This window comes from Myxine glutinosa, chromosome 4, assembly GCF_964187855.1.
Source record: "Myxine glutinosa chromosome 4, kmMyxGlut1.1, whole genome shotgun sequence".
NCBI classification, from domain to species: domain Eukaryota; kingdom Metazoa; phylum Chordata; class Myxini; order Myxiniformes; family Myxinidae; genus Myxine; species Myxine glutinosa.
Window position 1 is genome coordinate 108,162,073 of NC_136264.1, and position 13,486 is coordinate 108,175,558.

Sequence of the window (13,486 nt, forward strand, 5' to 3'; positions counted from 1 at the left end):
GGAACCGGATGGTAGCTCAGGGTGAGCGATTGGGGGGCCAAATGGGGGCAATGAGGGACGAAGCGAGGGGTACCAATGCCCAAATCGGGGAATTAGACAAGAAATTTGAAGGGATGAAACATGGGTTAACGGGGGTGGAAAATAGAATGGCTGCCCAGGAGAATCAGATAGAGGGGATGAAAAATGGGTTAATGGGGTTAGAAAATAGGATGGAAGGCAAATTGCGGGAGATAGGGGAGCAATCCGCCTGAGAAATTAAACAAATGGGAGAGCAGATAGAGGAGGTAAAAATCGGGGTAGAAACCAAACTGGATGCTCAGAGGGATGAATTGGGACAGATGAGGGCGGCATCTACAAAAGAAGGGGAGGAGATGAAGGAGGAGGTTTCGGGGCTACGCGAGGAGGTAAAGCGAGGTGAGAAGCGTATGGAGAAAGAGGTGAGAAATGGAACGGCTAGGTTACAGGGGGGCATAGAAGATCTGACGGAGGAGGTGGAACAGCTGACAGAGGGACAAACGAAGTTAGTGGAGCAGGTTCAAAGGAACACTGCAGTACTCGGAGGGTTAAAGGCGACACAAAAAGAAATTAAAAACGAATTAATAGCGACACAGAGGCAATGTCAGATGGTACGTGAGGAACTGACAATGAGGGTGGACGAGGTGACAGAAATAATGGAGACAAAGGCCCGGCAGATGAGGATGCACATAGAGACGGTCACGGTAGCCTTAGAGGACGAACTTGAAGAGACGCACCGAGAAATAAAAGAGGTTAAACAAAAATTAGAGGAAGTGGAAGAAGAGGTGAGTGAAATTAAGAAGAGACGGACAGAAACTAAGAGAGAAATCCAGGAGGAGGTAATGGAATTGGTACAAGCTCGGTGCTCAACTCATAATGTGATGCTCACTAACCAAATAAAGAGTTTGCAGGTGGCAAAGGAGGTGTGACGACGAGGTACGGAGGTGAGTGGCAATGTATATGATGTGAGGAAAGCTTCAGTCGGCTTGGGGATTGGTTTGGATCCGGGTGTTTGTGAAAGGCCGTTGGTGAAGTGTGCGACAGGTCTGGTGTGCGAAAAAAGAGGTGTGCGAGAATGTCCGACCATGGGGTGTGTGAGGAAAAAGTGCACGCCGAGGAGTGAGTGTGCCGTCAAGAGTGAGTTGGTCGAAGCGCGTGTGCGAGGGGGTACATGGAAGCGCGGTGTGGTAAGTGTTACGGAGGAAGTAACGAAAGAGTGTGCGCAAAAGGATGCGTGAGAAAGGTGTGTAATGGACGGGTGCATGAGGAAAGAGTGCGCTGTCGAGAGTAAGGGTGAGTGCGCGACCGAGAGTGGAGGTGAGAGGAGTGAGAGTGACACGGAGCGTGAGTTGGTTGTGGCAGGTGAGCGAGGATGTACACCTGGAATGGAAGGATGCACACCTGGAATGGTAGAGCGTGAGTGGGAATGCACGCTGGAATTGGTAGTGAGGCACGTGGTTGGGTGTGCGAGTGAGAGCACACCTGTGATTGTCACAGAGGAGGTGACCGAGGAGGGAGCGCGAAGAGGTGTGTTGGTGAGGTGTGCGAGCGACGAATGTGTGCCAAGGTGTTCGGTGGTCAGGTGTGTGCCCAAGTCGGTGAGCGGAATGAGTGTACCGAGGTGTGTAAGAAAAGGTACGACGAGGAGCATGGAAACGGCTGCATGTATGAGCAAGAAAGGGGTAGCCTATGCGTATAAGCATGCAGGTGAGGCATCGACGGTAACCGGGTTAAAGGTTAGAACGACTTATAGCCGAATCGGGCCCTCGGTGCGCGTCGGGCAGCTTCACGTGCCGCGAGGACCAGTGGGGATCCGAACCACGGCGGTTTCGAAAAAACCGCCGTACGCGATCCACGCTGTGCCTCGCTTGGAACGGCCGCGTCCGGGCTCCACTAGGCGGAGCGGGCAGCCCGATAGGAAGGGTCGTCATGGCGACCACTTTCTATTGAGACATGCCGGCAGGTCGAGATCGGGACATTGGATGGCTCCACGCCGAGGTGGTGCGTGGGATCTCGGCCCGGGTAAGCCCCCGTCCCTGCCACGAATGCGGGACGTATCCAGCCCCTGGCACAAAAGAACCCGCGTTCATGGCTCGGCTGTACGAAGCCGAGCTTTAGAAGGGAATTGGCGCACCGAGAGAATGTAATAAGTAGACGGGTGATGAGGATAGTGTTTTGGACCCAAAATGAGAAAAAGGTGAAATTTGATGATTGGTACGGTGATTGGCAGATGATTGGCAGAATTTTTGATGTTGGATTTGGACGAGTGAAATTGATAGTAGGACCTCCCCGATGTGGAGGGATGGCAAATCCACCATCCCTCACACCGAGTGGGGGCAAATGCGCAATAGTTTATGGGGTGGCTATGACAACCGAGCCAGGGAGGGCTTGGTTATATTGATAGGGATCTAGCGAAGATGACATGAGGTAACGTTAAGATTAGTTAGTGACTGATACCTGTAGTGGGGACGCAGGTAGATTAGTGTGAATTATAATGACGTGGGAGCGCAATAGTTTAAAGGGACGACTGGGAAGCGCAAGTTTCAGAGGGGAGTAGTTAGCTGAGATGATGCCGTGTGTGTGAAGATTGAACAGGTGAGAATTGAACAGGTGGGATTGCACAGGTCTGCAACTGAACAGGTGTGTGGAGCAGTGTATGAGCGAGTGATGGTGATGTGTGTTGTGTTGACCAACTGGTCCAGGAAGAGGAGGAGGGTGCAGGTGGCACCAGGTGTGAGGTGATTGCACAGGTGTGCAACGACAGGTGAATGGAGGACAGGTGTATGGAATAAATGGTATGGAGTATTGGAATGGATGGTCGTGGAGTGAGTATGGTGGAAATTGTGGAGTGGATTGGATGGTGCGAAGGTGTGAATGGGGGAAGAGTGGACCCCCATCACGGATACCCGGGGCGGGTAGTGTAAGTGTTAGGTAAAGGGTACAGGTAAATTGTGGTTGGATATTGGCATCTGTGGTGCGGGTGAAAGAATTGTCTTTGGATGGGTGCATTAGTGTTGTGGAAATGGCTGGGCGTGTAGCCTGTTAGTGTGTGTAGTTGGTTGGGCGCTCCACCACTGTGAGGATGTCGGCCAGGTGAGGCCGCAGGTGGGCTCTGGGAGCCGGTAGTAGTTGTTGTGGATGGGGCTCGAGGATCCGGAGGATGGACCCGGGTAGCCCAGTGCCAGAGGGCACCAAGGGGTGACAGAGCCAGGAGAGGGCCTTCCCCAGTTAGATAGGTTAGGGTGAGGAGCAGGTAAGCTCGGGTGGCAACTACAGTGGTGGAGGTGTGCAGGTGGGTAGACCTGCTGGGAGAGCTACACGTCGCAGCCCAGAAATTGTGCGAGGGCACCGGGAGATGAATCGGGGGAGTGAGACCCCAAATTGAGAAGCACCACAGTTTGGTCAATGGGAATTGGTTTTTAGAACCCATAGTGTAAGTTGGCCAATGGATTGGCAGGGAAAGACCCCGGGTAGTGTAAAGTGTGTTAATGTCATTTAGAAAGTAGTTAGGATGAAGTCTCCTCGCACCATCTGCATCCACTCACCTGAGGTGACAGGAACTCCACACCATGCCATGTTTTGATTATTTTTTATTGTGCAGATGTTTGGAATGTGAGACGCATCATGACGTGGGTATGACATTGTGCTTGATGTTCCATCTCTTCCTCCTTATGAGGATTGATGATGAATTTGGTGATGGCAAATTTTGAAGTAGAGGGATTGTGGAGACGAATTTGGTATAGGGGAAATATGGGGAAGACGTGACAGTAGTGACGAATTTGTAAATGTGTAGATTTTTGTACATATGGGGTAAGGGCAAGGGTAGGGTAGGTGACAGGGGGGTGACGTACGGTAGGGACGAGCTTTCTCACTTCGCCCTCCGTACGCATTTCGCCTTGCATTGCCTTATTGATGTGTACCCTTGTGACCTTACCCCTCGCTCAATTGTCTTTCCCCTTTTGTCTCCCACATGACCTGTGCGCCATTGGGTGCCGAGGGGAGCGTGCGTGGGTCGGCCATTGTGCGCCCGAAATTCCCAGAACCAGCTGTCTGCATCGATGCACCACACTATGGACCACATGTCTGTGGCCGAGCACCACCTATGGACCCCATGGGTTGGGGCATGGCCCCTCTGCTGGAACCGGCCATGAGGGCCCGAAATCTTGCTGGCGGACCTTGGCCACAGGGCACCGATGCCCCACAGGTGAACCACACGTAGTCGGCCCCTGTGGGCCATAAATAAAATAAAAAACGGACACGTTAGGTGCATTCTTTTATTGCAAATAGGCCGCCAGCAAGGGAAGATGCCAACACCAGGAAAATAATAATAACCAGCAGAGGGAGCCGAAGAGCAAGAGACACCTGCAGGGTTTGGGTTTGTTGGCTTTATTTTATTCTTGAACAATGGTGACTGCACCGATTGGTGCTTGGGGGTGTATGGGTGCGTTTTTGGGTGCTTTAATGGTGCATTGATGCAGAGCAGACTGTCTCCCCCCCAGAAAGAACAATCACAGGTCCTGGGTTAGCCTTGTAAATAAAAGTAGCGTCAATTGTAAATAACGCTTCCCACCGTCAGTGTATAGTTTGAAGACCATTCCGCAATTCGGTTAACTGTGGGTGTAAGTCTGTTAGGCAGGGTGCAATGGAGCAGCGGGACACATTTATTTATGTTTTAAAACTGTCGCACTCAGGGTCAGGTTAAAAGTAGAGGGAACTACACCTACGTGTCACACTAAAAGTAAAAGTTGTAGGCCCGGGTCGTGCCTAAGAGGAGGAGGGTGCAGTGTTGCGGAGATGAGGACTGTATTTTTTTGATTGTGTGCTGTATTATTATTATTATTGTTTATTCTGCGCCCCCCTACCTCCGGAGCTGTGTAAAGGTGAAAGGGCATCCCATAATTAGTCCACAAGCATACACGTCAGCCAAGTAATAGAATACCCCTGTTGATAGTTATCTCTTATTCTGTGTTCTAGGGTAAGGCTGTGTCTCCCATTAATTGAAGTACTCCATTGCACCAGTGAAAGAGAATAAATCCCCTTTCATTCCCATCCCCAAAACCTCCGTTTCCTATCACATCCCCTTTCGTCATTGCTGAGCCCTCGATTCTCAATTACCTCCCCTCCAATAACCGCCATTGACCACGAGGCTCGAGTCAGGGAAGAAAGGCGTGTCCCCACCTCGTCATAGAGGGGAAGAGGGGCGTGCCCGCCCGTCGTCATCCAGGGCGGAGCCCGAGGGTCGCGCGACCAACCAGGGCCGAGGTGAGCACCCCGATGGGCGTGTCCAAAACGCCGGCGGCTGAATCGCTGGAGGCGCTATAAAAGGCGCGAACGGAAGTGAGTGGTGAGTTGGTCTGAGTTGGTTGAGAGTCGGTCGTCAAGTGGAGAGTGGTGAAGAGTCAGTCAGTAGAGGTGGTGGTCAAGTGGTTGCGTCGGTTGCGGTGAGGAGTCGGTGGTAAAGAGTGAGGGACCAAGAAAGAGTTGAGGGTGTGGTCCAACGAGTCAGACAAGTCCTGGGAACACAGCGGAGGCCGCCGCAGCAAGAACACCCAACAGCCAAAGGGGGCCTGAACGGCGGTTTGGAGCAGGACCGTAAAGGAACGGCGGCTGCTAAACGCGCCGGTTGAGCTGCAGGACCCCCCTTGGACCTTTCCTCTCCCTCCAGCCATCCACCTCCTGCCTTTCCACCCTTCTTGTATACGTGAGTTTGTTTTGTTTGTTCTGTCCCTGGGTATTTAATTAAGTCTGTAGGTAAGCTAAAATATGCACTGTGTCACCTGCGTCTTATGTGTTGTAAATAAACCTTGATTGCTCCTTTTTGCTTGTGTAAATAATAAATCCAATTACTCTTCTGTCCGTCTATTCGTTTTATTCCTTTTCCTCTTTGCATTCGTCGTTTTAGTCTTTTCCCCTCATTGAGCAGCTGCGGTGCGATCCGGCCAAAGTCCTGGGTGAATCGGGTGAGTCAGGGATCCTGTTAGGTCGTGGTTAAATACACCACCGCTCGGTCATCATAACATCTAAACCGCGATCTGTAACAATATATATATATATATATATATATATATATATATATATATATATATATATATATATATATAATACTAGAGAGATACCCATGCTATGCATGGATGGGGAGCCGAAAGCAAGCAAACGATGCGGAAACGGTGAATGCTATACCATGAACCAATAAATTCCACATTTATGTGCCACCTGCAGTCGAACATCAAGCATAGACAGCAGGTTCGTGAAGGACCTGCATGAAAAATGTACCCGTTTGAATGGTTCTATACCCAGTCAATGGTGAATCTGCTTATGGTGATCCGCGAATGTCACGATTAGAAAGTAGAAGCCCTCACGTCATTTCCTCAATATCTGAACTCAATATCTCTTTTTTCATTCCAAAGAGCATATAGCATTCATCACAAATTAAATTGTATCAATATAAAAAATAATCTTTTACCAACACACGTGACCTAAACAAATATTTAAATCCCTGCTGACGTTACATCCAGATGTGGAGCAGTTCCGTATGGTTAGAAATTTACAATTACAATTGTATTCACTCAATTCCAAACAGCATAACTCCAATCATCTATATTATAATAGCCGTAGATGATTCTGTCTGTCTGTCTGTCTATCTGTTGGGTGTCTGTCCGGGGTGTGGCTTACTCGGTTTGCAGAGTAGCTCCACCCATAGCTCCACCCATTCTGGGAGTGGCTATAAACAAATATCCACCATTTTATTAACTCGCATAGCTTTGAGTCCTGTTTTGTAGGCCCGTGGTGTCTTGCTCTCCCCCAGTTTTATTTCAAATCAAATTCGATAAATCATTTCATTTTTCACAGTCGCTAACATAGTTTTAGACTCGGTTGAAAAAAAACGGGAAGAAAATCCGATGAAAGTTGCCCTTTATAGAACGAAATGAATTCTCAAAGGCCTGTAACTTCAAGGCCATTGAGTCTCTCTCACGCCTTTATCTCCAAGCTAACTCACCATATGATTTCATTTTTATCGATGGTTTTACTTTTAGACTCGGTGTCAGCAATAATTGAGAACAATCCACACACGCGGGAAAATGCAGAGATATATTTTTTAAAATCGCGTCATGGTGTATCATACACCGCCCAACATGACACCGCCGGCAATGTGTCGATATATATTAAAAATTCGCTTTTGCTTTTCCGTTATGATATATTACTATTTCGTTTGATGATAGTCGTCACAAAAACGTCAACAATGATGCCGACATATATTTCTTCGTTTTTATTTCATTCAACATATTAGCCGGAAGTAAAATATGTTTCAGGAAATTACCGAGAGATATTTCTTCGTTTTTTTTATTAGTTATGTGCGCATACACTTTAAATAGGTTTATTTGAAATCTTTAATTTTCCACAAACATTCCACACACGCGGGAAAATGCAGAGATATATTTTTTAAAATCGCGTCATGGTGTATCATACACCGCCCAACATGACACCGACGGCAATGTGTCGATATCTATTTTAAATTCGATATATCATTTCATTTTTCACAGTCGCTAACATAGTTTTAGACTCGGTTGAAAAAAAAAGAGAAGAAAATCCGATGAAAGTTGCCGTTTATAGAACGAAATGAATTCTCAAATGCCTGTAACTTCAAGGCCATTGAGTCTCTCTCACGCCTTTATCTCCAATATAACTCACCATCATGGTTTTAGACTCGGTGTCAGCAACGCGGGAAAACGCAGAGATATATTTTTAAAAATACACCATATCACCGCCCAACAGCCAACAAGTATCATACACCGCCCAACATGACACAGACGTCAACATTTCGACATTATCGCTTTTTCTTTAAACCGAGCCGAACGGAATAAACCGAGTGAATTCACCGTTTACCTTTGATGACAGTCGTCACAAAACGACATATATTTCTTCGTTTTTATTTCATTCAACATTTTTAGCCGGAAGTAAAATTACCGAGAAATTACCGAGTTCAGGAAATTACCGAGACATATTTCTTCGTTTTTTTATTTATTAGTTATTTGCGCATACACTTTAAATAGGTCTATTTGAAATATTAAATTTTCACAATGTAATTTACTTGCCATTTATCATTTGATGATTACGAGACAAATTCCTCTTGAGGATCGTGACAATTCATGCGCTGCGTGGAAACTTATATTTCCAAAATGAATGAGACGATCGATGAAGAACGCAGACTTGAACAGGATGTAGCAAGAAAACGAATGAGACGGGCGAACGAGTCCATCGACGAACGTCAATGCAAACTTGCGGGGTCACCCGTGGGAATCCCACGGGCATGGATGTGTGTGACATTTCGACATATTGAGTTAGATGCTGCACATTCATTTTTACAAAATGGTTACTGGCAAGTCATCAGATCCAGAAATGGTGTCATGAACACAATTTATTTACGTGCAAGCACGAAAGCAAGACGGGCCGATTTCCGATTCCGACGGGCCGACGGGCGAGATGGGCCGATTTGGAGCAAGAAAAAGAACGAGACGGGAGAAAAACGAGAGAAACGAGACGGGGAAAGCCGATTGGAGAGGCGAGTGAGGCGCGATTGGAGAGGAGTGTGAGGCGCGATTGGAGAGGAGTGTGAGGCGCGATTGGAGAGGAGTGTGAGGCGCGATTGGAGAGGAGTGTGAGGCACGATTGGAGAGGAGTGATTGGAGGGGAGTGTGAGGCGCGATTGGAGAGGAGTGTGAGGTGCGATTGGAGAGGAGTGTGAGGCGTGATTGGAGAGGAGTGTGAGGCGCGATTGGAGAGGAGTGTGAGGCGCGATTGGAGAGGCGTGTGAGGGATTGGAGAGGAGAGGAGTGTGAGGGATTGGAGAGGTGAGGGATTGGAAAGGAGAGGGATGTGAGGGTTTGGAGAGGAGAGGAGTGCTAGGTGGAGACAGGAGAGTGTCAGGTGGAGAGGAGTGAGGGGTCACATATTATGTGAAATAAATAAAGTGTTCATCACACCATTTCTGGATCTGATGACTTGCCAGTAACCATTTTGTAAAAATGAATGTGCAGCATCTAACTCAATATGTCGAAATGTCACACACATCCATGCCCGTGGGATTCCCACGGGTGACCCCGCTAGTAAATTTATATTCTAACAAAATACTGTGTTAAATGACGATTGTATTGAGATATTATCAAACCAGCTCATTATCGTCAGGTGTTCACTTCCGGATTTGGGGCAGGTTCATATCGAGTTAATTTTAAAATCATAATTTTATGGAAGAATTTATGAAACCTACAAACCTATCTTAATATGACCCCACTGCAAAGCCGCAATGAGCCGGCGAAGCAAAAGCCTCTATTGAACTTATTCTCAATTGTTTATGCATACTTCTGCATCCGCAAGATGGCGGCCTCCATGGAGCGATTTGGTGCGTCAAAGCTTCGAAATTCTCAAAGGATCCAGCAAAATCTGGCTTTTCAACATAATACGCGTATATTCACAACACCGGCTTCGCCGGCTATAACATCTGCTGGATCCCAAAACGTTCGACAGAAGGTTTGGTGGGGCTAGCCCCAAAACTGAGGGAGTAGTTTGGGGATGGAAGGATGTCAAGTAGTAGATTTGTTATTGCCTAAAGTTCAGTTATAGACGTTGGGTGCTAATGTGTTATGATTTATATGATGTCTAAAAATGCTATTTCATAAAGTAAATAAAGGGTTTTTGCTTCGTTTTAGTTTTGGATGAGGAAAGGCTTAAAATGAGGTCATGCTGAACAAATTGTATACGTGTGCTTTTTTCGAGGCTGGTCGTAAAACCACGCCCACATGCGCTTGTTTTAGCGTAATGCTAGTAGAATGACATGATCGTTAACCATATATATTTTGTTTTAATCTCAGCAACGCATGACTCTGTATAAACATGCTTTGGATTACTCATGTACACAAACCCATAAAATATATGGGTTTGTTTGGCTAAGCATACACTCTCCTCATTGTGAGTTACATTTCTGTTTTCTCGGAGCCCAGAGAAACATTTGGTCCAAATGATAAGGACGGGCTGACTCCCCCGAATGATAACGGTGGGAGGAACCTCTCCCAGTGTTGTTTGTTCCCTCGGAGATTTCCTGATAAAACGTGTCCCTATATAAATGGACTGGGAATCAATGTGTTTTCAGGAAGGCTTGACGTGGCATGAGACTGGCTCTTGCTATAGATGTCTTGGCCTCCTCCGGATCCGTATAAGTTGGTTTTTAATAAAGCTGCGCCATTCCAGGCTATTGTGGACTTCTTTTGCAAACGAAGAGCTGATTCTTCACAGATGGTACCAGGAGTGGGGTGTCAACAGACGCGGAGGACGGGAAACGGAGCCCGAGGGACAGGAGGAAGGCTGACCTGAGGCCGGCGCCGGCACGTTGATTTGATTAAAGGTGGGAGTTGTTTTATATCAGAGGGCTATTATTCTAAATTCGTACCTTCCTCCTTCGAGCGGGTTCAGTCTCCTTGTCTTCCGCGCTGTCTGCACTCGAACAGAAATTGTAAGTAGAGGCTCATTTAGGCCTCAGAATGACGTAGCTTTGTTAAAGCCAGGATAAACAAGTAAGGATAAACCAGTAAGGACTTAACAGTAAGCTTAAAGTTACAGTTAGCACCAGGAGGGGAAAATGAGGTCGGACAGCCATATAGGTTGAAACCAGGTGGCCAAGATTTTTCCAGGAAGGAACAGCCCAGAGACAAGATGGGGTATGCCATTGCATGCCAGGGAACGAAGGGCTGTGGCTAAACTTAGATAGAAAGCCATAGGAACATAGACGGCCAAAGGGACATGGCCAGGAAGGGTGAAATGCGTAGATACCAGGTAGGTTTGACAAGAAGGTAGTGACAACTACGAGGTCAAGCCAGGAAGCTCTAGACTAAGTTCTAGACAAGAGGTCCAGATAAAGCAGGCCAGGATCTGGTGGACAAGAGAAAATAAATAAGCTCACAGGAAATGGGCCAGGTGGCCACAGGGTGAGAAGGACAGGTTAGGTTTTGAAATATTGAAAATTGAAGCAGGAGCTGCATTGTAGGAATTTGAAGCTTCAGAGCCAAAGGAAGCAAGTTCAGGAAGCAAAGTTCAGGACAAAACAATTAAGGAGGTAGTTAAACAAGTAAAACAGCGAGTGATGCCGCTGGACCAGATACCAGACCAAGACCCCCCACCCCCCCCAAGACCTGAGCTCAGTCCCGGGGCTCTAGGCAACACCCCCCACCCCCCCAAGACCTGAGCTCAGTCCCGGGGCTCTAGGCAACACCCCAACACCCCACCCTGCCTTCCCTTTTTTTCACCTCAACCCACCCCCCGTCCAAACCCGTCCCAAAAAAAAAATCCTTTTCCTTGAATGAGAGACGTAACATGAATGAGGAATGAATGTATATTGGGATGTTAATTGACGTGTGTGTCTGGCCAATGTGTTTGTCTGTGTGTCATGTGCAAAGCAGAGGGTTTCGGTGTGAAACTTTGTAAGCGATCTGCTCGACTTGGGGGAAATTCAGGCCGGGAATGTCCATTTTAACGTCTATCCGAGAGAACAGGCGAGGTCCTGAACTGAGTCCGGATTTTCATCTGTTTGGGAGTTGTTTGGGAAGCGAATTGATATAAACCGGGTCAGGAAAGCACCCGGAGTGCCCTTGTCGATCTACTGTTGATATGAAGCGGTTTCTTGGAGATGGTTGCAGAATTCGAATCAATATGTGTGTTTTACTTGAATTGAAGAGTTCATTCAATGGCAGATATTGTGTATTGTATGTGTGGGATGTATCGCTGAGGCAGCTCACCTTTGAAATTGGTGTCATATAGTGCATTTTGGGGTCGGGTGCGATGAGGTTGCTCAGAGTGCCGGCGATAACTCGCCCACTCTCAGAGGAAGTGTGTGCCCAAATGCATTGTGGGTCATTTCGACTTTGCTGGATGTCGGACGTTCACATGTCAGTATCTTGTCAGAATCTTCTTCTTCATGTCATGTCCTTCATCCTTCATCTTCTTGTCAGAATTAGACATGAGTCATGAGCCATGTCGGAATAGTGGCCGGCTGCGACATATATGCCAGGCAATGTCACAGGACGAATACGTTATTTAAGATGGATTTATAAGATGGATAGATGGATGGATTTATTTAAGATGGCTAAAATAAACGATTTCAAGACAGAGTAATTAATTTCCGGAGCCAAGTTCCAACAGGAAGTCTTGTTCGTACAGTAAGGTACAGTGCGGAGTGGCGGCTGGAAGATGCATCGATGCATTTGTGTTGATCGATGCGGACACAGATTTAGTATGCTGGTAAGGTCAAGTTATTAAAACGCATATGGGTCTGGAGGCAGATAATGTGGGACAAGCTGCCTCACGGGCGCTGCAGGGAGAGTATTTGGAAATTCAATAATTTGAACAGAAATGTCACGTTTTCAACAGAACGCTGATCCGAGGAAGGAGGACGGTTGAGGTTTCAACTGTCGGTATGTGGTGTGGCTTGTGCCAAGGTGTGGGCGCGAGGAGGTGTGTTGATGAAGCGTTGTGCGAACGAGGAAGGATGTGCGAAAGGTGTGCACCAGGTAGAGAGGTGCTGCATTGTGAAGCACGCCTCGTACGGAAGTTCCTGGACGGTTGTTGGATTGTGATGTGACGGTTGTTGGATTCGTCCACAACATTGTGACGGTTGTTGGATTCGTAGAAGTTAGCATTATGCTATGTAGAGCCACATTAATGGTCATTTGTCCATTGTCGCCGGACTTGCATTACTTGTGGGATAATAAAGCGCTGGTTACCCCAATTTGAAGTTTGACCTTTCGAAGTTTATTTGACCTTTGTTCGAGATATGTAAGGGTAAGAGGTCAGAGGCAATTCACTAACCTTGGAAGAACGACAGGCGGAGTCAGTCTACAGGGTGTTGCTTTAACGACAGGATATATAGGACTTAAATCTGGAGAATATCGGGACATTATATTGTGGGTAAAACCAAAATCATGTACATAATTAGTGGACAGAGAATATCGAGTTTTTTGTTGTTGTGGAAGCGTCAGTCAGGTACAGTACGCTTGGAATTTAATTTAACCGGGTCGAGTACAGTGACGTGTTCGATCGAGCTGTGGGGATTTGAGATGGATTTGAGTCACGTTAAATGGAGGACATTTGTGAGGATGAAGAGATGCAAGTAACGTGGATTAAATTGTGGTATCACGAGTTGGGTGCCAGAGATATTGTGGTTATTATAACTCACTGATTATAGGGGGCGCCGGGCGCACCGAGTACAGATCGGGTTGCATGATGGAGCACGCATGCATGGATTTTGGCTTTGCGAGGCCCCGGATAGAAATTGGCATTTCGATGCTGTGGATTATATTGTACCTGCCCGGAAAGGGGATGTCCTGTGCTGGGGCTGACGACATGCCTCTGTTATTTGTCTGTCTGTCGGTCTGATTGTAAGTCTTTGGTACTGGGAGGGCTAATTGAGTGCTTAGGCGTCATTGTT